General features: G+C 35.1%; 1 long non-coding RNA gene across 1 annotated transcript in view; it reads right to left on the bottom strand.

Annotated features, from left to right (window-relative positions):
• The window catches only part of LOC139147825 (uncharacterized), a 31533-nt gene extending 7618 nt beyond the window's left edge, over nucleotides 1–23915 (bottom strand). Inside the window, exon 1 of the long non-coding RNA XR_011555806.1 lies at nucleotides 23832–23915. This is a non-coding gene — a long non-coding RNA (uncharacterized lncRNA). The remainder of the gene's footprint in view (nucleotides 1–23831) is intronic.
• Between the last annotated feature and the right edge of the window lie 445 nt (nucleotides 23916–24360).

The raw sequence follows: 24360 nt of genomic DNA, 5'->3' as shown, positions 1-24360 counted from the left end.
ACAGACAGACAGACAGACAGACACACACACACACGGACAGAAAGACAGACATCGCTGTGACATTAGCTCACGTTTGTTAACACATGAGCTAAAAATGAAAATGTAATTTGTTTGAGAACCTCGGATCTAACATTATTAGATGGATTTCTTTTAGTAAATGTGATAAATACAAATCCCCCCCATCCTAGGTATAAATTGATAATAGCATTGGGGATTCACAAGGGTGGTAGGTGAGGACATGTTCTCTCACAGTATCCTGACCAATTGAAGTGTGAGCCTGGACTGGTGTTACCTCATGTGGCACTTTCATGTCCTCTGATGACACGTCCACAGCAACAGCCAATCGCATGACCTCTAAATGATTCCTTCGAAACTTCCTATCAATCAACGACCAAGGTAATCCCGAAATGATTACTCAGTACAGCATAGTAACTGGTGACTATTTCTTTGTTACTGTATACATAATTTGTATCGACCCCGACAGATCTACCAAAGATCAAAAGAGCTACATATACCTCTGCAGAAAAAAACCAACAACATTATTTTAACGCTTTACTACGAAGATTATTGTTCTTTTACGGCTTACATAACGCAAGCGATCCGAAACTTGTAATAAACACAGTTAATCTGACAAACCAGAATATTGTTCTACCTTTTGGGTTTTTCAAGCGGATTGCAAATTAATGTTTCGCTGACAGTGTGCTTTGTATTTTTTGCAACAGACTGATTTCTAACATTTGGTATCAAAGGTTTTTAACTTATACAATTTTCATTTACAATGGTATTAACTGTACGTATACTATCTTTTCAAATTCGAACTGCGGTGACTACATTTACAACGCGTCTTTACGCGTTTGCCCTCCCCTGTATTTACAGTTAAGCAGTGTAGGATATTTTGTTTGTAAGTTTTCCATTTACCATTAACATTTTCACCGTAATAATTTTGCATGCATACAATACGGTGGTTTGCGTTGAGTCGTTGAAAATACGGGAACCTGGCAAACTATATAAACGGTTGAGTCCAACACTGTTTTGTGTAATTGTCGCCTAGCTGTAATAAGTTCATCACAAGAAATCATTTCCGTGAAATTGTGCAAATACTGTCCAGGAGGTCAGACATAACAAAAATAACACAAAATCCGTACAAATGCAAATGATAGTTTCTTAGTGGAATATGTATGGAGTTATTTTGACTGCTCGTTCACTCCTAGGTGACGTTTCAAATTTCTTAGAGTTGTTTTGCTTTCCATTGAGCAAATTTACTGTCAGGACAATAATTGCACATGACAGTGTCGGCAACTCGTCAATTCAGAAATACGTCTGAGCGTCTAGTTGTCGCATTGATTGAAGACCACTGTCTTCATAGAATAAACTTCATGTGTTTGCACCTCATGTTCTGGGAAGGGCAGATGGACAATTTTAAACTTTTTCTAGTGTTATCTCTATATGTTTGACATACTCGATGTTACAAATAGTGTACGACGCAAGTCATACGAATGCTTTAATAAGATAAAACATCGAGATCATTTATGACTGATGCTTTTGCCACCAACAGTTCCCCTGGGTACAAATGTATTAAATGAAAAAACATAGCTTTTTATTAAGTCTGGCTATATATTGTCATAATTAGTCATGTACTAAAAGCAGATGTTGATGTGTCAAATAAACCTGAGCTAAAAACAACTGTTTATTATCATGCTTTTCCTTTAAGATCAGAATTTCAGTAATAACCGTTTTTGCATATTTTATTTAAATTGTCGTACACAAGGCGTACACAACGTTTTCTAAAAACTATTTTTTTGGTATGTTTTCATTTTCATTTTCAATAGGTATTGCAAGCAGTATTCACCTCGACGTTATGATCAATATTTGTCAGTACTAAACATATTTTATAATATAAGCCTATCTTATATACTACAAGCCTTGCTTGTGTTTGGTATTATTACTTTACCCTTGCTGTCTCTGTAAAGTATTTCAAAGAAGGCAGTCCATGTCTGTTAATTTGTCTCTCTAATTCCCCTCATTAATTTGCTTTACCGATCACCAATACGGAGGCATATCACTCTGACTCCGTGATGGTGATCGGTAGAGCAAATTAATGAAGTCGGATTAGCAAGGAAATTAATCGATATGGACTGTTTTGTTTGAAATACCATATTTGCTATCACAATAAGTGTATTCACCCATACAAAGATTCCCAGGTGACCACTTTAATCAAGATAAAATGTTGACGTCAATAATGATTGAAGCATTTCCGACTGATATTTCTCGACTACAAATTTAAATCTAAATAAAATTAAATTGGGTGCTTTTTAATACAATTAAAGGTCTAGGCAGCACTTTCTCAAACCCTTTCACGCTGATTTCATCTTCTGAACAGTGTAACCGGCTTGTAATTGATGTCGAAATTGAAACAAAAGTAGAGTGAGTTGATCTTGAAATATGCACTGAACTACATCAGTTGATGGAACCTTCAAGTGCAATATCTATGACGTTAGAGTTCACTGATATTCTGAAGTTAGTCTCTGCCAAATGAGGTGTTCAGCTTCCAACCCTCAAGCGCGTAGGTCTAGACTACAGCCTCACAAGCCAAAGCAAGTTTATAAGGTTTCCGTTAGGGCCAAATAAACGTAACTCTCCGTTGATATTATGTTATAGTTTCGAAAAAAGATATTTTAAATATAATATTTTTCCCTCTATCCTGATTCGTTTACCGATAAATAACTTAAAACAAAAAAAAAAACAAAAACGATGAATCAAAAAAGTTCAATACATCACTAATCAAACACTAATAATACGGCTAGTTTTCAATCGGATTCGAACCCACAACATACGGCATCAGTCGCCTAGCTGAGAGGCCACAGACAGAACCACTCGGCTAAATCTCCACTCCCAAAAAAGAGTGGTTCAATAGCCGGCTAAGTTGTTACATTTTTCTGACTGAGACCGCTCAACACGTTGTAGAGTTCGTGAAGCACTCACGCACGCATGCTCACTATCATACATCGCACATACACACTTTATCGAAGCGAAGAAACGAATTTCATCGCTTTAACTGGGCGAACGATAACCTCGGGGACAATTCTGTCCACCAGCAGTGTAACCAACCCAGGTTAGAAAATACGGCTAGTTTTAAAAACTGAATAAGGGAATTCTTACGCACTGTTAGTTAGCGTTAAATATATGATTCCTTGCTTGTTGTAACACGTCATTGTTATCACAATTGATAGAAAGTCATTCTTTCCATGACATAACATTTTTTCAGTTTTTACGAACCTTACAGTAGATACTTACTTCAAAATGTTAAACATGAAATACCAGTGTGCTCATCAAAGGTAGATCGAATAACCTTTTACAGAGCGGACGAATGAGAGAGCAGAGAATATGTGCAACTCTAACAGATGCAATAAAAATACGATGAGAGACCCAAGCTGTACGCTGAATGGAATACAAACAAAAAACACATAACGCGATCACGGAATTACCGATATCCAGAGGAATATTGTCTCGAATGAGCAGACTTGGATAGAACAATGTGGGACTTCGTCCGTTCAAGTTTGTTCATGAGATAAGTTAATTGTCAAATACGCAAAACATATTTCACGTCAATGTTTTATTTTGAATGACATTGTCATAATTAAGAGACATAATGTCGGCACACAAAATGAAGATGATGAAAATGTAATTGTTGAATGGAAAAATTGATAAACAAACTATCCTACACTCCTTCACTGAACATGAAAAACATAAAAGACAAAACAATTTTGACACCAAACGATAGAAGTCTGCCTGTTGCAAGTAGTCAAAGATTAGTAAAATATGGATTTGCAATGTGCTTGAAAAAGCCAAAAGGTACAACAATATTCCAGGTTTTGTTCTCGACTTATTCTGTTATTCGTACCTTTCCACTTGCGTCCTGGACGCCGTGCACACGTGTACAATTTTTTTAAGACACACGTGAACGGAACGTGAACGGATCATAACAACATGCGGCGTTCCCTATTCATGTTTTAATGATGTTCTGCGTTCTCTTGTCGCTTGGCAGTCGTTTTCATCATGAAATGGCTACATTTAATGCACGTCTATTTTCCGTTAGCAATGGTTTACACTTGCTACGTTATAGACTTGACTTACAATAGTGACATTCCTTTCGTTTGGTATTGTAATGGCCCCCGCCTACTAGGCGTGGACCCTGTTGGTTTCGTCCGAATTTCTCTTCTTCTTTTGGAGTATGTTTTGTCGCTTCAAATCTCAGACACTACTTCTCGTGTCATTTCGTAATGCTTATTTGGAAGTAGTCCGTGGGCTGGAGGGGCCCACCGTGCACCCCCCCCCCACATCCCTACTTCTTTGGTATTTTTTTGTTCTTTAGGACCTGCTGAACAAGAAAAAAGATGTTAACATTGGATATTTTGGGATGCACTACCTATCTGGGCTGGTTTTTTATTTGCATGTACCGCAAAAAATGGCGAAAAATGGGTAGGGGTAGGGGGTACTATATCCTCCCCTACATTGAGTAAACTAGCATGAAATAGCACAAACCATACATTTTTGGAAAGCTGAGATTCTGCTCTTTATGAGAAATACCAACTTTAGCAAAATTAATTTGTGTACATAGAATAGGACGACTTTAAAATGAATTTTTTTGACAATTTTGAATTTTTTTACCCATAATACCATGTAACAATTGTGATTTACTTGTTATTAAGCAAAATTTTGACAGCTTTTTGTGTTTAAATTATTTATTCCCACATATTAAAGAAGAAAAAAAGTGTTAACATTAGATATTTAACTATACACTACTTCTCTTGAGTCAATTTTGAATTGCGTGTATCTGTATGGGGTGTGCAAAAGCTAGGGGTAGGGGTACAACATTCTTTCCTTGATGAAGTAAACTGGCTTGAAATGCCATATACCTTATAGTTTTAGAAAGCTTAGATACTGGTCTTTCTAAAATGCATAAAGTTTTTGTGAAAAAATATGACGTCATAGAATTGGATAACTTTAAATCGATTTTTTCTGGTAATTCAGTATTTTTAACCGGAAGAAAATACGATAACTATTGTTTCCTCCTTATGAAGCAAGTCAAACACATTTATGGATGTTATTTACTAATTGCAATGTGCTGAAGAAGAAAATAAATGTCAAAATTGGGTATTTACCATGCATTATTGTCTCTAGTCACTAAAATAGCAAGTTTTGCTACATTGGTATATCGTGAATGGGCATTTTATTGTTATGCAATGAACTAATGCACAGCCTTAAAAAGAAGACTCGAAAACGTGCACACATAGTCATATTGCCATTTTCTCCTTCAAGTAAATAGATTATTGATGACTGTCTATTGTTACCATTTATAATAATTTTTTAATATTTTGCTACTAAATAATTTTGTTAAGGCGTATTCGGAAAATTGTCTATGCCTCCTTGTCTTACTTTATATACAGCAAGCATTACTAACAATCTATTAGGCCGAGGCTAGAGGGGGCGTCTACGTGCACCTCCCCCCTCACCCCACAGGATAACAAACCTGTAATTTTCAGAAGCCTTGGGATCCCTAGAATAAGAAATGGGATTTTAACAAACAAAATATAGGGACTCAATAGCTGTTACGGTCATATTTTGAAGGGTACCACAAAATCACGATTTTGTGACCCTCGTGGATTTTTGTCAAACCTGTCTTCTTGTACGTGATCTGCTGAGCTTACTGTTTAACTTGACCTAGGTTATGGGGTATCATTAGAAAGGTGATTCATTCTTCTTGTAAATGGTATATAGCAATATGCAATATCTTCTATAGTTTTCATGAAATAGGGCCATAATTTACCCCATACCCCAAAGTTTTATGTCACAAATTACTGTCAAAACTAATCTAAATTCCACCAATAATTTACCTATACATAACACAAAAGGCAACACTGTGTATTAACTTGTGTTATGTGCTACAGGTACATGTTAGAAACTTGGAATAAACTTTTAACAGAAAAAATATTGGGATCCTGTAGCTGTAACAGTCATATTTTGAAGGGTACCGAAAAATCACAGTATTACTGACTCGCATTCGTTTTTGTTAAACCTGTCTTCTTGTAAGTCTTCTGCTGAGCTTATTTTGAACATAACGAGGCCAATGGGGTACCATTAGAAAGTTAATTTACTCTTCTTTAAAATAATATGTTGCAATATGCAATATCTTCTATAGTTTTCATGAAAGAAGATCAAAACTTACCCCATACTCCAATGTTTTATGTCGCAAATTACCATCAAAACTAATCTCAAATTCTACCAATTATTTTCCTAGACACATTACAAAAGGCAATTCTTTGTATAAAATATATTTTATTTGGTACAGGGACATGTCAAAAATATGAGTTACACTTTTAAGAGACAAAATATTGGTATTGAATGACTGTTACTGGCATGTTTTGAAGGGTACCATGAAGTCAGAGTATTACTGACTCGCGTATGTTTTTGTTAAATGTGTCGTCTTGTAAGTTACTTTTTACCATAGCCTAGATTATGGGCTGCTATTGGAAAGACAATTCATTTGGCTTATAAATGACATATTGTAATATGCAATATCTTCTATAGTTTTCATGATATAGGACCAAACCTTACCCCATACCCCAAAGTTTTATGTTGTATATTACTGTCAAAACTAGCATTTAATTTCGATAAATTCTATAAAATAGACAAATTTGTATGAAACCTATTTTATTTGTTACAGAGACATTTCCAACTATGAAAGATACCATTAACTGGATAATTATTGTGATTTAATAGCTGTTAGCATCATAGTTTGAAGGATAGCAGGATATATGTTGCTGAAACCCATAAAATTTTATTAAACAAGTTTCCATGAAATTTATCTGCCAACCTTTATTTTATCCTTAACGCAGATTGTAGGGTATCATTACAAAGCTTTTATCACTCTTTATTTTAGCATATGATAAAGTGCATTATCATCTGAAGTTGTAATGAAATGGCAAAAAACTTACCCCAGCCCTTAGTTTTATTTGCAAACTACATCTGTTTGAAAACTTTGCAGTTTGCGAATTTGGAATATGGGGTAAGTCTGGTCCTATTTCATGAAAACTATTAAAGATATTTCATATTACAATATGTCACTTTAAGGCAAAATAAATTTTCTTTCCAATGATAGCCTATAAGATAGGTTAGAGTAAAAAGTAAGCTCAGCAGATGACTTACAAGATGACACATTTAACAAAAACACATACGAGTGGGCAAGACTGAGACATTACAGTACCCTTCAAAACATTACAGCAACAACCATTCATTCCCAATATTTTGTCTGTTAAAAGTCTATCTAATATTTGTAACATGTCTCTGTAGCAATTACAGATTTCATACAAATCATTGCCTTTTGTAGTATGTCTAGGTAAAAGTTTGGTAGAATTTGAGATTAGTAGTGATAGTAATTTGCAATATAAACTTAGGGGTGTGGGGTAAGTTTTGGTCTTATTTCCTGAATACTTAAGAAGATATTATATATTACAATATGTCATATCAAAGCAGAAAAAATTACTTTTCTAACGATACCTCAATAGCCGGGTTATGTTAAAAAATAGGCTCAGCAGATGACTTACAATAAGACAGGTTTAACCAAACGTATGCGAGTTGGCAATACTGTGAGTTTGTGGTACCCTTCAAAATATGACTGTTACAGCTACAGCATCACAATATTTTTTCTGTTAAAAGTTCGTTTCAAGTTTCTAACATGAACCTAGAGCAAATATACTAACTTTAATACAAATCATTGCCCTTTATATTATGTCTCGGTCAATAGTTGCCAGAATTTGAGATCAGTTTTGACGGTAATTTGGAATATAAAACTTTTGAGTATGGGGTAAGTTGTTGTCCTATTTCATGAAAACTATAAAAGACATTGCATATTGCAATATATTATTTTAAAGAAGAGTAAATTAACTTTCTAATGATGCCCAACTTGCTACATTATATTAAAAATTAAGCTCAGTAGAAGACTTACAAGAAGACAGGTTTAACAAAAATGTATGCGAGTTGGCAGTACTGTGATTTTGCAGTACCATTCAAAATATGACTGTTACAGCTACAGCATCTGGATATTTTTCTGTTAAGAATTTATTCAAGTTAATTACATTTACCTGTATCAAATAAAACAAATTTGATACAAAGCATTACCCTTTGTATAATGTCTAGGTAAATAATTGGTAGAATTTAAAATTAGTTTTGACAGTAATTTGTGACATAAAACTTTGGGGTATGGGGTAAAATTTGGTCCTATTTCATGAAAACTATAGAAGATATTGCATATTACAATATGTCATTTTAAAGCCAAATAAATTGTCTTTCCAATGGCAGCCCATAATCTAGACTATGGTAAAAAGTAAGCTCAGCAGAAAACTTACAAGACGACACATTTAACAAAAACATACGCGAGTCAGTAATACTCTGACTTCATGGTACCCTTCAAAACATGCCAGTAACAGTCATTCAATACCAATATTTTGTCTCTTAAAAGTGTAACTCATATTTTTGACATGTCCCTGTACCAAATAAAATATATTTTATACAAAGAATTGCCTTTTGTAATGTGTCTAGGAAAATAATTGGTAGAATTTGAGATTAGTTTTGATGGTAATTTGCGACATAAAACATTGGAGTATGGGGTAAGTTTTGATCTTCTTTCATGAAAACTATAGAAGATATTGCATATTGCAACATGTTATTTTAAAGAAGAGTAAATTAACTTTCTAATGGTACCCCATTGGCCTCGTTATGTTCAAAATAAGCTCAGAAGAAGACTTACAAGAAGACAGGTTTAACAAAAACGAATGCGAGTCAGTAATACTGTGATTTTTCGGTACCCTTCAAAATATGACTGTTACAGCTACAGGATCCCAATATTTTTTCTGTTAAAAGTTTATTCCAAGTTTCTAACATGTACCTGTAGCAAATAACACAAAGTTAATACACAGTATTGCCCTTTGTATTATGTATAGGTAAATAATTGGTGGAATTTAGATTAGTTTTGACAGTAATTTGTGATATAAAACTTTGGGGTATGGGGTAAATTATGGCCCTATTTCATGAAAACTATAGAAGATAATGCATATTGCTATATACCATTTACAAGAAGAATGAATCACCTTTCTAATGATACCCCATAACCTAGGTCATGTTAAACAGTAAGCTCAGCAGATCACGTACAAGAAGACAGGTTTGACAAAAATCCACGAGGGTCACAAAATCGTGATTTTGTGGTACCCTTCAAAACATGACCGTAACAGCTATTGAGTCCCTATATTTTGTCTGTTAAAATCCCATTTCTTATTCTAGGGATCCCAAGGCTTCTGAAAATTACAGGTTTGTTATCCTGTGGGGTGAGGGGGGAGGTGCACGTAGACGCCCCCTCTAGCCTCGGCCTAATAGATTGTTAGTAATGCTTGCTGTATATAAAGTAAGACAAGGAGGCATAGACAATTTTCCGAATACGCCTTAACAAAATTATTAAGTAGAAAAATATTAAAAAATTAAATGATAACAATAGACAGTCATCAATAATCTATTTACTTGAAGGAGAAAATGGCAATATGACTATGTGTGCACGTTTTCGAGTCTTCTTTTTAAGGCTGTGCATTAGTTCATTGCATAACAATAAAATGACCATTCACGATATACCAATGTAGCAAAACTTGCTATTTTAGTGACTAGAGACAATGATTCATGGTAAATACCCAATTTTGACATTTATTTTCTTCTTCAGCACATTGCAATTAGTAAATAACATCCATAAATGTGTTTGACTTGCTTCATAAGGAGGAAACAATAGTTATCGTATTTTCTTCCGGTTAAAAATACTGAATTACCAGAAAAAATCGATTTAAAGTTATCCAATTCTATGACGTCATATTTTTTCACAAAAACTTTATGCATTTTAGAAAGACCAGTATCTAAGCTTTCTAAAACTATAAGGTATATGGCATTTCAAGCCAGTTTACTTCATCAAGGAAAGAATGTTGTACCCCTACCCCTAGCTTTTGCACACCCCATACAGATACACGCAATTCAAAATTGACTCAAGAGAAGTAGTGTATAGTTAAATATCTAATGTTAACACTTTTTTTCTTCTTTAATATGTGGGAATAAATAATTCAAACACAAAAAGCTGTCAAAATTTTGCTTAATAACAAGTAAATCACAATTGTTACATGGTATTTTGGGTAAAAAATTTCAAAATTGTCAAAAAAATTCAATTTAAAGTCGTCCTATTCTATGTACACAAATTAATTTTGCTAAAGTTGGTATTTCTCACAAAGAGCAGAATCTCAGCTTTCCAAAAATGTATGGTTTGTGCTATTTCATGCTAGTTTACTCAATGTAGGGGAGGATATAGTACCCCCTACCCCTACCCATTTTTCGCCATTTTTTGCGGTACATGCAAATCAAAACAAGCACAGATAGGGAGTGCATCCCCAAATATCCAATGTTAACATCTCTTTTCTTGTTCAGCAGGTCCTAAAGAACAAAAAAATACACAAGAAGTAGGGATGTGGGGGGGGGTGCACGGTGGGCCCCTCCAGCCCACGGACTAAAGTAAGGAGTACCAGTAAATGGTACACCTAGACTTAAATTGATCACATGACCTTGGTTTGAGAAAATCGACCAAAAAAGCATATTATCAAGAATACAGCGCAAAACAATTTAGAATTTCTTTTCTACTAAATTTATTCATCACTTCGCTAGTAGTCACATAATCTTGGCAGCCAAATTGGACGGCGATTTAAGTGGTTGGGCGCTTTGCCAGCTATATTACTATTAGTAACATATAATAAAAACTTACGATAACCATAATTAACATAAGAAATCTTCTTCATCAGAACAAACATACCAAATGCATAGGTATGGCACCAACATTTTTTATCAAATGTTTTGGATGACCTCCGATGACCTATGAACTACTTCCACCTTACTTAATGACTACAATGTCTAGAGTTGCCTTTTCTTAGATTAAACATTTTTTCTCAAAATGTATAGGTTGACCTTTAACTTTCTTACCTGCACCCCACGAGCTGGTTTTCAGTCGCTTGCAATTTCACCATTATGCTACAAAAACATTTTTTCCAAATTTTTGGATGCCTACTTTCATATATTTCAGCAACTGTAAGGGCTAGAGTTCTGTTTTTATTACATGATGACAAGCAGGGAAATATCTTTTGTAAATATGTGATGACTTTGATGACCCTTGAGCTACGTTAGTACTAGAAGTTTGTATAATATTGCATATTGTGTATTTTATTACCCTATTTAAGGTTGGCGAATAGGTCTGGACACCTTGTGTAATTTCATGTGGAGCAGAGGTATCAAATATACTCAGCTTGAGAATCACAGGAAGCTCTATTTCCTTCCTTGTTTGTTTGTTTGTTTGTTGTTTCTTTATGCGCACTTGTTTAATTATTTGTTATAAATGATTATATCCGTATGCAATAAAGGGCCAATGGAGAGTTGTATTTGTGTTCGTATTGTTTATTTAGCTTTTGTTTCTTTGTTTGTTACAAATGTAGTTACGCCTAATTAGGAAAGTTCATTTAATATGCAAATACAAAGTTGGCTGATGTGAAAATGCTAAATGACTGTCAATGATGTTATATCATAGTATCTTAACTGTATATAGCAAGTTCCGTCAACTTTAGTCAAGTCGATTCGCTTTTATATCCATCTTTTGCAAGAAAGGAGGTGCAAAGTTATATGCAAATGAGAACAAGTGTTGCGAAGTGTAACGAAACTAAATTAACACTACGCTTGAAAGCTAATGCGTGGGGAGTGTTGGTTTATACTGTACAAAACATTCTGTAAAATTTGTACATTCAGTTTCTTTTATGTATTGACAAAATAAAGCCAAGAATGGTGGACTTGATTGCTTGTCATGGAAGGATATGCCTGTGTAAAGCGGACCTATTTCTACTGTACCAATGTTTCGCTGAACGCACGGTCGGCGAGGTGATGCATGGTGAATACCTTGGCGAAAGTTACCTCAACACGGCACTGTATGAGTGAGTTGTTTACATCATACTCAAGCCAAATCTCACCATTGTAGGCTAGCTGCTGATGACGTGTTTGCCTCGAGTAGCGAAGTCTATCCCCCCACGTAAGTACCTTTATACTACCGACTCCGAGAGGGAAGTTTATAAAAAGTTTGCACCTCGGATCTTGCAGTGTATATATATTCATTAAATATGCAAATTAGGAATTGACCGATGTTAAAATGCCTAATAACTTTCGATAATGTTAAATCATAGTATCTTCAATACACACACTAAGTTTCGTCAACTTTAGTCTAATCAATTCAGATATATATCCCTAATTAGGAAAGTTCATTAAATATGAACATGACAGCTTTTCCCCCACACATTTAGTCGTGGTTGCTATGGCCTATTTGGGCTCAATCGGCCATATCTACCATGTCTATTAAAATTCATGAGTTTACTTTTCTTGTTTACGCACACACTTTATCGATGGAAATCTGGGAATGGCTATTACATCAGGTTGACTATCCCCATATGTGGGCAGCGAATTCAGATTACTCTTTGCATGGAGCTAGCTCCATGCTCTTTGCAAGACAGTTGCGATTCCGAATAAAGCCAGACAAATTTGTTGGTTTTACTCATTTCCCTCCAATAACAACACTAACGTTCATCAAAAAGAGAAAAATATGCAAACCTAGCAAAGCTGTGTGTAATGACATTCAAAACACAGTGAGCATGCAATGACCAAGATATTCCACAATGTTTGCTGTATAGCATTGAGGTGCTAGCTCCGCTCCTTGCTCCATGACTAACCATGCAGGTAGAAGAGAACTTTTTACCTCCTTGGACTGACATACGCGTGACCTAAAAATAAAGTCACGGAGGTTACTATGAAAGTAATTTTCTGCCACGGTATCAACCGATGCGCGATGGTCAGGTATTAGCCCCACGGCCGGTATGAGTGAAGAGTGCTCAGCTATGACTACGCCTTAGCCGTATTATAGCCCTGCCAAGCAGAGCTGAGTAGCGCGTGTGTAGCCGCCAAAGGAGTAGCCGAGGTCCTTATTTTATTGTACATGTGATCTTTGTCATTGCAAACTTTGCATCCACCTAAGTCTGTGTATGGTGATTTGTGTTCGTCCCTCTATTGTGGTGCAGGGTAACAGTGTTTGAACGGAACATGCACACAAAGGTCCACACAGCATCGTACCTATGGTGCATTAGAAAAACATGATTTTTTTTCTCTTTATAGAGAGATTGAATGGATACATTCAGCACCCAGTTAAAGCTTGTGGCAACTCTTTAGAGAACACAAGCTGACCCTGAATCATTTCCTTTAGTATTAACAATCTATGTAGGCACAGACCTTGTCTGTGATGTAGGGGACATCATATTTTTTTACTCCATGGATCCAATGTGGATTGGTGGGACACCATTGAATTTACTTTTCTTTTTTCGGCCCAACCACGTGTTTTGCAAATTTGACTGTTTTTTTATCTTTACTGAACTGACATGACCTTCACCAATTTGAACAATTTGATGTCGATTTGTTTCAGTTCTAGCCCCTCGAACATCCCCGACAGCTTCTCTATATTCTCGTCGTGAAAAATCCGGGTTTTAGTTTGGCGATTGAGTCATTTGTTGCATGGAGCCATCTCCATGTTTGTTGCGTCACGTCACGGTGAAAACATATGACCGAAGTTCGGATTTTTCGTCTGCTATACTGTACAATAATTTCAACATTTCAATGTAGATGAATTTTCAGTTCTAATGTACGTCACACAATTTCTGTATCGTTTGCTCTCTTGTACCGTCTGATCTAAATCCACCCCTATCTCAGAACCAACTGAGAAGGAACTCGGCATGGCGTCTCAAACGAAACTTTTAAGTAGTGTAACAGCTTTTTGTAGTTTAGAATATAGATAGAAGAGGGGACTTCCCCCTCTGCTGTCTATGTTCAGAACTACTATTATATAAGCAACATGATGTCTGACCAGTACATAGGCCTAGGGGTAATTACAAATGCTCAGAACAGCCATTTTATCCAATCACATACGCGTTTCGCATGTGTTATAATTCCAAGCTGGCCAGTTTCTGTGTGGGGAAAAGTTGGAATGAAATCAGCAATTGTCTTTCATGTCACTCATTAATATCTTTCACGGTTGGTATATCCTGGTGTGATCAACATTTGTAGCAAATCTAATCAAATTCTGTGCAGTCGTTCTCAATGTATATTGCTTTTTTCTAAAATCACTAATTATGCAAATGAGCAATACGTGTGCAAGCCACAGCCACCAAAACAATCAGTTCTGGCCATTGTCTTCAACCAAATGACGAAAACATCGCATTCTGTGCAGTTTTCATTTCCTCGATAGCCGTTAGTACAGTTGGCAGGCACGACAGCCTTGAATAAATGGCCTTCGTTTGCTAGTATATCATTGCTAACGAAGTTGGCTGAGATTTGATCTGCGTTTAGGTGCTCACTTGAGTCGCTGTCTTCTTTTGTCGTCGGAAAATATTTCCCTTTGCAGGCCCGGTAGAGGAAGAGATCACCCTCAGTAGAGCTCACATTTCTGGTCTTTCCACAGTCGTTGCACTTTGGCATTGTTCTCATGCTACTTATAGCACTAAATTTGCATTATGTTATGCAGAGTAACACCTGTTGACTGGTGACCATGTACAGGGTACAATACTTGGCCGTAGCCAAAAACGAGAAAATCCCGGCTCACACTCAAAATACGTCCGCATAATGGCTGTAAAAGTTCAGGAACGGTCTCTAGAACTTCATAAGAACGTCATACAAAACCAAGGAAGAACACCATAAGACAACAAAAGACCGAAGTAGAAAATCACAAATTTTATGGAGCTCAGGAACAACATGTGCTCATCTAACGAGTGCCATCATATGAGAATTTAATCTATTAAAATTTTAAACTCCAGAGCCAACAGACAATTTGACGTGAAATTTTACACATGTTATCACAAAAACAAGTATTATCAAGTTTGAGAAAGGCATTTTGAGCGGTCAAGTGGTTTGGCTGCAATATTGGATGTTTTGTAAATTTCAATTTTGCTCATGTCATCACTAGTCGGGTCAGTCACAATCAGGGTGCTGTAGACAGATTTTGACATGTTACGCTCTAATATAAAAAAAATGTTGAGCAAAATTTAATGAAACGTTGTTCTTAATATGAAACAGCCAGTAGAACCAAACAGGCCCCATCGAAAAAATGGAGTTTTTTTGATGATTTTGAGCTGAGTAGTGAAAAAAGTACCCTAAAAACGGGTCGAAATGGGCGTTACGCTGTTTCATCTGAAAAAGCACATTTTTTTCACTCACTTTTTGAAACTGTTAGATTAATTTTTTCGATTATTCTGATTATTTAAAGTATCGAAAAGCATTTCTTCTTTCTTTTGCAAGTTATTTCATCTTAATACATGGATTTGAATGGAAATGGCATGATAACAAGTGAAATTGGTGTGTCGTTACGCTTTTTATATTTTGACAACAACATTGATTTATCTCTCTATTATCACTTGGAAAACATTACCTAGCGGAATGTTTCCTAAAACATCTATTTGATTGGAAGACCAACTGTGATTAGCTGGTACTAAATGTTTATAGGGTCAACGTATTGGTTATGAATGACAAATCATGAAAATTGTCCCCATTTTTTGTCCAAACATTTTGTAGTGTCCGTGACACCCCCATAACTTTCAGCCACATTCAGATAGTAGAAATCTGATGTCATTAGCCAAAGTGGCCTTGTTTGCCTTCCTTATGTGTTATAAAAATATAATCCATTTACCACTTGTATTGTTTCAGTGTATCAAAAAGTGGCCAAATGTAGTGTCCGTGACAGCCGTAGTGTCCGTGCACCAAATCCAGACACTGCTTGTTACAGCGAATCAAGCAGGTAATTCTATCGTTTACCAGCTGAAGTTACATTTTTATAACAGTCGCAAAGTTCTGTCTTTCCTAAGTTGTTGTGTCAGATATTTTGTTGTTTTTGTTATACTTGTTGATGTTAATGTTTTCACATGTTATTGGCTTCAAATAATGTCACCAATATTTTTGTATTTTTTTCATGTGTTTAGATTATTGTTAACATTTTGTCTCTTTTTGTGAACTTTGTTTTGACAAGTGTGTCGTTTATGTTCTTGTTTCTTTTTTGGGGGTTATTATTGGGTGGTTTGGGAAAAGGATTTTTAATGTTTCGTCCTTTTCAAGCTCCTGCCAGTAGTTTGCAAGACTTTCTTTCAAGTCTTTGGGCTATTCAACAATGAATTCTACCGCCAAATATGTGGCTGTTTAATGGACTAAAATGCATTGCTGGAGATTGCCATGATTGCATTTCATAAACTGGAAATGGACATCATCTCTGAATACCTAAATGTGATTCACTTTTGGAAAAAAGATTCAGAAATGACATTTTCATGATTTTTAGTGGAACACAAAACCAACTGGCAGAGTTCAGCCATAGAATAAACAAAATGCACCCAACATTTAAATTAACAGTTAAGAAATCACTAGGAAAAAATAACATTTCTCGACGTCAAAATTTTGAAGGGCCCAAGGCACAACCGAGAAAATATTTTGGATATTAAAACCCACACAAAACTAAATTGGAACATTCCAATACCTGCACAGAGAATCATGTCACCAAATCAAACTTTACAGGACTAATTGAAGGTGAAATTGTCAGATACTTCTGTACATGCAATGACCCAAACGATATCAAGGAGATAGTTGATTTCTTTACAAGCAAATTAATTTACAGAGAATACACGAAAAAAGAAATAATTAGAAATACAACAGAAATTAAACACAGGAAGTGAACTCAACAAAAAGTACAAGAAAAATAAAGAAGGAAACAACAAATAATCTAATCTTCACAACAACATATAGGCCATACATTAAAACAAAAGACTTGAAAGAAAGTCTTGCAAAATATTGGGAGGAACTTGAAAAGGGCGAAACATTAAAAACCCTTTCCCTGGATCCCAATAACAGCCTACAAAAAACAAAATTCACAAAAAAATCTCAACACAAGATAAAAATATGGAAATGTTGGCTTTCATTTTCTGAAGCCAACAACACATTAAAACGACAACAAGGGGATAAAACAGATAAATATCATTACAGGAGATAAATCCTCCCCTTATAAACATCACTATTGACAAAGATTCATAATGGAGCCCACACTACTGCAGTACCACGTATAATAGTCAGATGTGCAACCTCTTTCCCCCTTATAAACAACAGGTGCTGATCAAATACTTGAAATACTCCAGTCACCTACAAATATCATTATGAGTGGCAAGAGAGTATTATATTATACTCTTCATGACTTTAATTAGACTTTTGATATAGAGAATTTGTGTTTAATATTGTCTGTTGGAACTGATAAAGAAGTTGCCCCTTTAAGTATTCAAATGTGTAGTGTCTGTGACGGTACTGAAATACAGATCACAATAATATGTTAGAAACCAAATGTTCAGTAAATCATTTATTGTTCACTTTATAGTGTTACTAGGACAGTTTTGCATTGTATAGCATTTTCTACATACCAGATATCATTGTCTACATTCCAGTTGTCTCAAGAATTTTCGCATTCAGTGTTGTATTTTTGATTAATTATTCTGGTTATTGAAAAATACCAGTACCACAAATATTCTTTATGTCAAACTTCCTTAATAATATGTTTTTGATTTGTTTGTAATCAATTCTTCTCATAATCATACTATTTTACAGGTTTACTGGTTATAATAAACAATAGTTTGATTGGATTAATTGATCGTGATGACGAAACTGATTACCTCCATGAGATAGACCGTTTTGTCAACTATTGCGATAAAAATTATTTAATTTCAAATGTTGCTAAGACAAAGGAAATGATAATTGATTTTCGAAGAAAACAAAGTGATCCTGCGCCAGTTACAATCAAGGGTGAAGTAGTAGCAAGAGTTGATACTTATCAGTATCTAGGTCTTGTTATCGATAATAAGCTTAAATGGCTACATCACATTGATTTTATCATTAAGAAACTTAATTCCAGGTTATATTGTTTAAGAAAATTGCGTTCTTTTAACGTCAACAATGACATTCTCTCGTCTTTTTATGGAGCTGTGATAACCAGTGTTTTCAACTACTGTATTGTTTGCTGGGGTGGGAACATTCCACAACATGAGAAAGGAAAGCTAGATAAAATGATCAAGAAGGCAGAGATGATTATCGGTAAGAAACAACGGTCGGTAGACTCGCATTATCAAGGGCGAATTGAGGAAAAACTGTCGCGTATTCTGGCAGACAGTTCACATCCACTTCGACATGAATTTGACACTTTACGTATTGACAGAAGCAGCAGATTGAGACTGCCGGCTTCTAGAACCCACCGTTATTCAAATTCGTTCATTCCCCGTGCAATTGTGAATTTTAATAGGGCTTTTAACAGATCTCGATGAGATGTTTGTTGTTATTGTTGTAGTGTTCTGAGTTTGTATGTCAGCAGACATCTTAATTACCAGTAATGGGACTCAATAAAGTATTATCTTATCTAATCTTATCTTATCTTATCTTATCTTATCTTATCTTATCTTATCTTATCTTATCTTATCTTTCACACACATATTCCTGAATGTGTAGTGTCCATGACGCTTTTACCATGCTACAAAAATGACTAGAAAACTAACAAAAAATAAGCAAAATTTTGCTGCAAACACTATTAATGTTTTCTAAAGACTTCAACAATTGCAGTAAAACATAACTTAAATGTACTAAAGGGCAAATCTGTAAACTAGAGGAATCATAAGCTCATGGGGAGAAAAAAATGAAAAATTATTTTTTTCATAAGAAATCATTTTGCAGACAATCATGTAAAGCTGGGTAAAATCCTGATAATATCACCTTATTTCTACAACAGATGTATATATTTTGTGGTTAAACTTTTAAAAAGAATATTGTACAAATGTTGTATAGTCTACTATCTTATTTCTCCATCAACTCATAATATTTTGTAGTGTCCGTGACTGTGTGTCAACACAATAAAGAACTGGTTTCCATGGAAATATTGAGAAAGTTTGGTCCACAACTTTTCAAGGAAATATGTATCAAACCTTAAGCTTTGTGAATTTAGTTAATTTAGATGTGTGTCTATAAGATGAAATTTTGACAAAAGTGAAACACTCTAGAGCACCCTGATTGTGACTGAGCCGCAATGTGAATACACTATAGGGAAAAATTGCGAGACTAGAGCGAAAAAATGACGCTTTCTTGCAATCAGTGAGAATCTGTTCCTATTCTCACCGCTCTCGGTTAGAAAATTTTGATCTCCACTGGAGATTGGTGAGAAATGCAATCCTTGGTGAAAATCAAGTGTGAGAACAAATTATCACCATGTACAGTGAGAAGTGAAATTCTGATTCTGGCCAATGAATGGGGAGTCTTGCTGATTTTCGCCAATGAACGGCGAGTCTTGATGATTCTCGCCAGTGAATTTCAATTCTCACTGTACTTGGTGAGAATTTCAATTCTCACCGGTGAGAAAATCGTAAATGCATAGTCAATGAACTATGATATTCCCTTTTAATGTTTTTAGACATCCAAAATTTACATTTTTCAGTATTTGATGTCAAAGTTTCATAATCAGTATTTGAATTTATATACATTTTCCTCGAATCATCATAAAGATTACAATGGAAAAGAAAGTGCGTCTCATTTTCTGTAGCATTTCGATTATAGAAACTATAATCTATAGTCAACAGCTTCTCCCCAATATCTTCCAGTTTCTAATCGCAAAGGCAAAACACCGGCTCTAAATCGGGCCAAGAAAGATCGCCGTCCACGCGACACAAACATCGATACATAGCATTCTAAATTATAGTCAGTTTTAAAGAGCACATATGTTCTAAGTTTTTGTTTTCAGTTTACACTTTCACACAAAGCAGTTGAATGTTCAAGTCGCAAACGAATTGAGGCTGGACTTAAGTTTACATGAAGTAGTCCACTTGTATCAAAATTCAGGTCATCATAAATATTAAATGCATCAGAAGAACAATTGGACAACTGAAGAGCATAGTCCCAGAGAAACGTTTTCTTTGTTAGTCTGTTTCCATCAAGGTTAACAAGATGATTCCAATACGTGAGTATCCAAATGTATCTTCGCATCTGACATGAATTACATCCTATGTCACCAGATACAGAATCAATTGGTGTAAATCTATGAACCCCTAAAAACAGTAAAGTATGGATTTGAACCGACTCACACTTGGGGTTTTTACCGTAACCCCAAATAGCTGAATCATAGTCTAGCATTTCCCGAATCAAAACATAGCTGAAGTAGGTGGTGGAGCACTAAAATTGCATTGTCATTCTTCAACACTTTGTATGGAGTTTTATCTAAACCAACAGCTTTGCCTGCTTTTACTTTCAAGACACTTTTCTAACCTCTTGACTTGTGAAATTCCGATTGAAGAATACATTATACTGATACAGCGGAACTTCAATATTCATTTTCAAGAAGATTTTATGAAAAATCATCCTATCATAGAAAGCTTTACATTCTCAGAATGACGATAAATGCAAATATTCACGATGCCAAGTGTTCAACGTATCAGTATCACTACAAATAATATTACCAGTATCATCGTAAACTTTCATTGGTTTCGATGTGTTATTAATAGCCCCAGGCCTTTTCAAATTGTCCCAAAACCGACGTGCATTTTGTATGCAACTGGATTCAATATCATCAATGACATTATTTTTGTACATCCGTTCAGATTGACGTAATTTCTCATCAAAAATTAACGTGGCGTGTTTGAATATTAAATGCAACTCACGTTCGCTTTAACCCCGTCCTCTGCACCGAACAAAATCTTTCTCTTTTTCTTTTATATCTTTCCACAAATTAGTAAGCTCATTATTCCAGTTTGGTTTATGTGGGCGATATTTAAGACGTTTTTGTATGAAGCAATCAAAGTGCTGTAGAGTAGAGTTAATTTCATTCATGATGCAGTCAGAGACGTTCTCATAAATCTTGTCAAAATCTTGTTGCGACTCTCTACAATGTTCAATTTCTCTCAAAATATTTAATATGGCATGCCTGGCAATACCAGAAGACAAAACGTTTGCTAGAATATCATTCAGACGGTATTTTCATTTCGTAATCGTACAATTATAAAAGGATGGAATGTGAAGTTGATCACCTGATGAAACAACACCTGGGCAGTCACAGATATCAATATAAAGAAAGAAATGTTCTTGCAATTTACATCTTTCATTTAATAGATGCTGTAAGCCATATGTATCAGCTATTGACTGAATAGTGAAAACATGGAAATTATTACAAAATTTGAGACAATCATGTGGTACACATATAAAATAGATTACAGGAGTTCCTCTACTTGAAATAGAAGTAACATTATCGTGTTGAAGATTAAATCTTCCATTCAATGTACAAAACTTTGCTTCTTGTAATAATCGCAGAAGTCACGTCCATGTTGGTTGACACTGTGATCAATAATTTGTCGGTCAAGAATATCATCTAGACCAGTGACATTATCATTTGAATTACCAAGGCGGGCATTCAAATCTCAAAAATGAATACAGTGTCTACCTCATTATCGTATGCATACAGCTGACAGGGTAGGTGACTGAAATAACTACAAGAATCTCTGCCCTAGGGTGAATTTTCAGGTGGTAAGTAATAAGAAAACAGAATAAATGAACAATCTGAGATCTTATCGTTAAAGCGGACTCCTAGAATTCCCTCATAATCCCTATCAATAATTGATATACAATAATCATCATAGAGGGAACGCTTTACAAATACACCCACTCCATCAAAATTCCTTCGTGAATTAATGTGCATAAATTGTCAGTTATGACCAATCCAGAAGAAATTTTCCATATTTTCCAATTTTTCATTTCGGTGTAGATGAGTTTTATTGATACTTTTATGTCCGCGTCAATAGATGTTAATAACATATCAAAGGTGAATAAGCATTTGGGACAGCATTTGGAACTCTCAAATATTTCTATTATTTTAATTGCTCTTCTGCTCTTTGCGTGGACTTATCTTGGGGCATACACAGGAAAATAAATATTCACTGGATTGTTTTTGAGAAAATATGAAATTAATTTTCCAGATAGACACAACATTTGATATAGCGGTCATCCTGAATTTTAATTTACTGATAATCATCGGAGTTTAAAACAAAAAACAACACCAAAATATATATGGTGAAACATGAATATTTTTCGTGATTATCCAATTGGAAATGAATATTCACAACTTCAAGGAAAACTCACGTAAACCCGAAAACTTACATTTCTTATTCAAACACTGATAAAACTAAATGAGGAAACTCTCAATGCGCTGTCAGTAAACGTCAAATATATGTCGTTTTGGTTGTTGTGAAAGCTCAGTTTTCACCACAATTACTGAGGGAAAATTATTCTCGCCGCGTGACAGTACAGTTTCAGTGTCCTTATTTCTTGTTTCGATTTTTCTTTCGATAATTATAACGCCTAATAGCCGGTCTACAAACTTATTCACAATCTGTTCAACATTCTTTTAAACGTTTCTGGTATAGCTACACAAGCTGATATTAATGTCTGTATGTGTGCGCCCTAGTGACACTGCCGATCCCCGCTACCCTGCTCTCCTAAACTACGACAAATACAAAACAAAAACATCAGTAACCCATGAAATCGCTGTTATTTATACAGCTCTATTTCCAATATTGATTTTAGATAACTGAACTGAAACTTGACTACAATTTATTTGTAAAAGGCAATATTATTTTATTTCTTGATTTGTACTAGCATTCTATTTTACTGTGAGAAAATAAAGTAGTTATAAGCTTTTGGTTTTATTTTCAGTATACAGTGTTTAATTAACGTTTAAATTAAATTTGCCCATAATATCTATGTATGAGTATGTATGCAGATTTCAGTCTAGTTGATTTAATAACGTTAGAAAAACTGCGACACAAAAAAAATAATGAAACAGTATATTTATTTTATAGTTGAAAAGCATTCACAATACTCTAAAACAAAAATAACCTTGTCTTCTTTCAGGTTAAGTTGCTGTCACGGTAGCGCTAGTTGTACCCATTGGACAATAGAATGCTCTGTTACATCTGTAAAGAAAACATCAAGCAAATAAAAAAAATCATATATTCTAACAAATGAGATAATCTCAAAGTGAACAAAAAGTCAATTTCATACAGAGTAATAATGAAAACTAAAGCTCACCTGTCCGCCATGGTTGTTATCTCTATTTCTCATCCTTGTACAACTTTGAAGTTATCAAATTGTATTAAACAGCGCACCATGGAATTTCTTCGTCCAAACTATGTACTCTGCTTTAGTTTCCGGATAACATTGCAGGATACATCTATTTGTGACAAATTTTCCCTGTAAAAATATAGGAAAGCTTTCCCCAAATGGCGTTTATTTATAAGACGGGAGCCCAAAGTGACCTTTGTATTTGCCACTCTAGATCAAATGCTGCAAAAATGAACATGTTCACTTTCATTAACAGGTGAGGTTAGCGAAAATTGTTTTGTTATTTAAATAGTTTATGCACCGCATCGGTATGTATGTATGTATATATGTATGTACGAGTACTACTACGACACTTTTTGCCGACAATCGATAGAATTGTACCGATGTTTCAAATCCAATGTGTGACAATTTAGCGCCCTGTTTTATATCCTGATTACCCTCAAATGATATCGCAATCTTGCTTTTGTTAGGTTAGTCAGCTTATCGGTGATGGGCGTTTAACAATTTGAAGCACCTACCATGCAGCTCTTCATGCCCGATTCTTTGCTCGAGAAGCTCGAAAGTATTCGTAGTTGTCGTGACTTACACGATGTGGTCTGCAGATCTCCTCTAATTATTCCTCTTTAATGATATTCTTTCATTGTATATGTACATTACACGACGTCAAGACGACCGTTCATGACATTAAGTGCAATCAGGCAGTAAATTAATTGGTCACGCTACAACTCAGTATGATTAATTGTGCGATTTCATGCACTAGAATTTGTAAGTACACAACGACCCTTGGGGACTGATGATCTTCCTAAGCGGGGGGGGGGGGGGGTGTTTTTAAAATGCTCAGAATGTTGGGCGAGTGTGTTTTTTGAATTAAGACATGGGCTCATAACTGATGAAATGCACGGTACAAGCCACGAATCTTTGTCACTCAGTTACAGTTTTGGCGTGCCCTGGGGGCGAAAACTTAAATATATCAGAGATGTATGTCTGAGATATATTGATTTTTACAAATTGTAAGTCTGTTACTTTCTTAGCGCACCAATCATTATG

Source organism: Ptychodera flava, chromosome 13 (genome assembly GCF_041260155.1).
Source record: "Ptychodera flava strain L36383 chromosome 13, AS_Pfla_20210202, whole genome shotgun sequence".
Taxonomy (NCBI): Eukaryota; Metazoa; Hemichordata; class Enteropneusta; family Ptychoderidae; genus Ptychodera; species Ptychodera flava.
Note: the sequence above shows the minus strand (reverse complement) of the source record. Positions and strands in the feature narration are given on the sequence as shown.